The sequence below is a fragment of the Schistocerca cancellata genome, chromosome 3 (assembly GCF_023864275.1).
Source record: "Schistocerca cancellata isolate TAMUIC-IGC-003103 chromosome 3, iqSchCanc2.1, whole genome shotgun sequence".
Taxonomy (NCBI): Eukaryota; Metazoa; Arthropoda; class Insecta; order Orthoptera; family Acrididae; genus Schistocerca; species Schistocerca cancellata.
The window spans coordinates 818,525,453-818,529,512 of record NC_064628.1 but is presented as its reverse complement, the minus strand read 5'-3'; the positions used below and the strand labels follow the sequence as shown (position 1 = coordinate 818,529,512).

The following is a 4,060-nucleotide window of genomic DNA, read 5'->3' as shown; positions in this document are numbered from 1 at the left end:
GAAGCGCCTAGAACCGCTCGGTCACAACGGCCGGCTTTTACGTTGGTATATATCAATTGTTTACTTAGTGTAGGTAGTAGTTTCTGTATGACACTAACAGTGGTCTGTGATGTTTTGATTGTAATTTATGTTGTTGCACTGACGCAGGTTCCAAAAATGGTTCAAATGGCTCTGAGCACTATGGGACTTAACTTCTGAGGTCATGAGTCCCCTAGAACTTAGAACTACTTAAGCCTAATTAACCTAAGGACATCACACACATCCATCCCCGAGGCAGGATTCGAACCTGCGACCGTAGCGGTCGCGCGGTTCCAGACTGTAGCGCCTAGAACCACTCGGCCACACAGACCGGCGATGCAGGTTTCTTGGTCTTCTAAAGAAGATGGGTTTAACTCCGTTCAAACATGGTTAAGGCTAACGGAAAACCACCGTTCATTGCAAATGGTTGGGTGTTTTATTCACCTGCTATTGTGTAACCGTTACTGAAGTGCAACGATATTCAAAATATTCAGTATAAGCTTACGAAATGCGTCGTTACTAGTGAATGATCTACGTTTTCTTTACTAAACATCGACGAAAGGAAAGAACAACATTTAGTTGGTTACCGTGAGGACAATAATTTTGTATCTTACACGTTTACCACAGATCACATTTACAAAAGGCATTCGAAATTTTCAGCGTTTGCTCGAACGCAAGTATTGCATCGCTCAATCATTTCTTCAAGCCCAAGCCCAAGTGATGCAACAGCAGCGAGGTACGTAATCTGGTGACATCACATGACCAACATTCCTTATCCATTTTTGAGGTATTTCCCGACATTTGCGACCTCAGGCGTCTTGCATTAAATCACTAACCTCGGCGTCATCTATGTCGCTTCACTTGGTGGTTTTTAAAGGATAATAACAATCACGATCTATCTTTAGAGCAAGATGCCATTCTTCACACCTTCTAGAAATTTTGCCTAAGTGACCTTTTATTCTCCAGTCACTCAACGATGACACCTCCCCGTATATCGATGCGTCATCAACAACAGCCGCAGAGTGCTGCTCGCCCTCTCCGTCAGATAATTTATGTATAAGTATATAGAGAATGAACCAACGGCCTTGCCGTAGTGGTAACAGCGGTTCCCGTCAGATTACCGAAGTTAAGCGCTGTCGGGCTGGGCTAGTATTTGGATGGGCGACCATCCGGTCTGCCGAGCGCTGTTGGCAAGCGGGGTGCATTCAGCCCTTGTTAGGCAAACTGAGGAGCTACTTGATTGAGAAGTAGCGGCTCCGGTGTCGTAAACTAACATACGGCCGGGAGAGAGGTGTGCTGACCACATACCTCTCCATATCCGCATCCAGTGACGCTGTAAGTGGCGTGAATATAAGTAGCGTGAATAAAAGGACGCTATGTGCAAGAAGCATGAAGCGCCCTTCGAATGTATCCTGATAGCTAAAAGAGCCACGCACACTTTGAATAAGAAAATGCTACTTGACACTGAAATCAATATAAAAGATAGGGTCGCCACCGACTCTAGCCACACGACAAGAAGAGGTAGCACTGAGTCGGAAAATTACTTAATTTATTAATAAGAAAAACTCACAAAAGAACATTCATTGTGCAGTCATTGATAATGAATGGGATGTAGTTATTACGTAATATGATCCAGGCATTCTTCCCGTGAATCAAATATTGAGTAAAGTAAAGAGGTCGTGAACACCATGCGTAAGTGCAGCCTGCAGCAAGATTCGTGAAAACACGATCTATTCCAGAGCATTTGTTTCAGATAAAAAAAAGGGACACTAATCACTACACCTGTGCACATGGAAACGCTATAGGTGGGCCAACAAGGAAAACTATAAGGTAAATGGCGAAGGTAACGGCGACGTAACATCGGTACACAAGATAAGATTGAAGGCAAAATTATTTATTCCTTAAAACATTGATGTAGTGCATCTATAGACTGCTGTTGCATGCTAACTATGTGTCACATGAGACAAAGAAAATTCACAAATACACAAAAATTACCAAGATCCGGAAAAGATTAGAAGCATACATACACAGATGTAGGCACATAAACATTCACACTGAACCGAGGGCACTTCAACATATGCAACTCCCTTGTGCTGCGTTCCTCTCACGGATCAAAGTCAAGACTGCATTGGGAATCAAACTGAAAGTCTACAAAAGCCTTGCATTCCCTGCTGCAACCCAGCAAGTAAATCTTTATAAGACGAAATTCGAGACCGAAAGCTAAAAGCTCCCCTCTCTATGTGAAAACGCGCCACGCGGTCAGTCCAACTCACCCTTCTTCGACTGGAGCACAGCTGTGTCCGCTTCCCGTACCGACGGCAGACTGCCTCCCGCTTCTCCAGCCTCTTCCACGCTCCGCGTGGACCGGAAAACCCCAGGATGCCATTTCCGCCACCAACCTAACGCAGGTGGATTTCTCCCAAGTAGCGGAAACCTCTTTGCCGACTTGACCACTACGAGAGTTGGCAATGAAAGGTGGCTACAGGACCCTTTCATCACCCCAAACGTCCCGGAGAAGACTGTGCCGCGAATTTTCTCGCCATGCTAGGAGATTCGCCAACAGTCTTCGAAACAAACATACCCTAACGAGTAACAATTGCAACAGTAAACAGCAGCACAAAGGAGTTGATTAATCTCTTATATCCAAGTGAGCTTTATCTGACCTTAGTCAATAATTGTGACCTCATGCGGTCCGCAAAGCAAACAGAACAAATTAAATTAAGCGTGATATACTACGCTAACATCATGTCATCTGACCTATTACGACCACAACCATGAGATATTATTTTAAAATTGCTTTAACCAACTATCAAAAGTTAACATAGAGACATAGGTGAACAGGTACATAATATATATAAATATATAAACAAATACAATGATGCAAAATCATTATCACGAACCAAAGCAGTATCAGCTGGTGCTGACATATATAAAAACATGCAAGTGAAAGTGCAAAATACAATATTCACAACAAATACCGTGATACAAAATCATTAATGAACCCAGTGGTATGACAGCTGGTAAATAATCACCTATGGAAAATAAGACATGAGTACAAAAACATATCCAAAAAATCAACTCGTTGACACGCTGTCATTTTTCAGTTTCGTCACATGGTTGTTTCACTGGGTATTCTCTTTAGGTGCTGGGGTGGGCGTTTCTTCTAAAGGCGACTTGGAGGATAAGCTACTAGGGGACCACAACACTGAACTGGGGAGTTCGCAGCGGCGTTGATTGTAACGTCCGTTGTAACCCAGGTTGTTCATCCTAGACAGCACCCCAGGACGTTGCCTCGTGCCCGTTTCCACCCTCTGCGTCCATACTGTGGGATGGTTCGGCGTTGCAGATTTGCAAGACATCGTCGCCTGTGGGCCCTGCCTCATCATCGAGAAGGCAGCTTGGCGGTCGTCGTCCGTGTGTTGCGGAGGAAGGTGTTTTACGACACACGCCCCTGTCTCCTGTCGTGTCAATGGAAAGACACGTGCTCTTCTCCGTCGCATCGAGGTCGACGTAAACTCGTGCGGGTGTCGGGCTTGAGACCCGCTTATCGCCTCTTTGCACCGTCTCAGCTGATGCGTCAATGGTGGGACACGCGTCCCTCCGGGCAGTGGGCGGTACCTCACCGCAGCAGCCGTCTGGACTAGCGGCGCTCAGGGATCGGCGGCCTCGCCTGGTGTGCGTCATACTTTCCCTTTCGCTTGTCAGATGACTAGCGCATGGGGTGGAACGCCGGCCATCAGCTGGCGCTGCTGTGGTGACACGCCTGCGGACTCCGGTGTGAGCCTGCGCCTGGGGGAAGACCAGCGTCCCCTCCCCTCTGACGGGGAAACAGCTGTGACCGCTCGCCGCATCACTGCTTCGCCGTTGATACCAGGGTTCGGCAACGCCTGCCGGTGGACCAAGCCCTGTGCTTTCTGATGCGGTGGCTCCCTAGGCGGCCTTGCACCCACTTAAGAACTGCGCTCACAGGGATCGTTACAAAATATCATGTGTACAGATTACCACAAAATCTTCGGAGTTTCTCACTCCTGATCAATACATG

At 46.7% G+C, this 4,060-nt stretch overlaps 1 pseudogene; it reads left to right on the top strand.

Moving 5' to 3' along the window:
* The first annotated feature begins 1,093 nt into the window (after positions 1-1,093).
* Positions 1,094-1,211, top strand: LOC126177901 (5S ribosomal RNA; annotated as a pseudogene).
* The last annotated feature ends 2,849 nt before the right edge of the window (positions 1,212-4,060 follow it).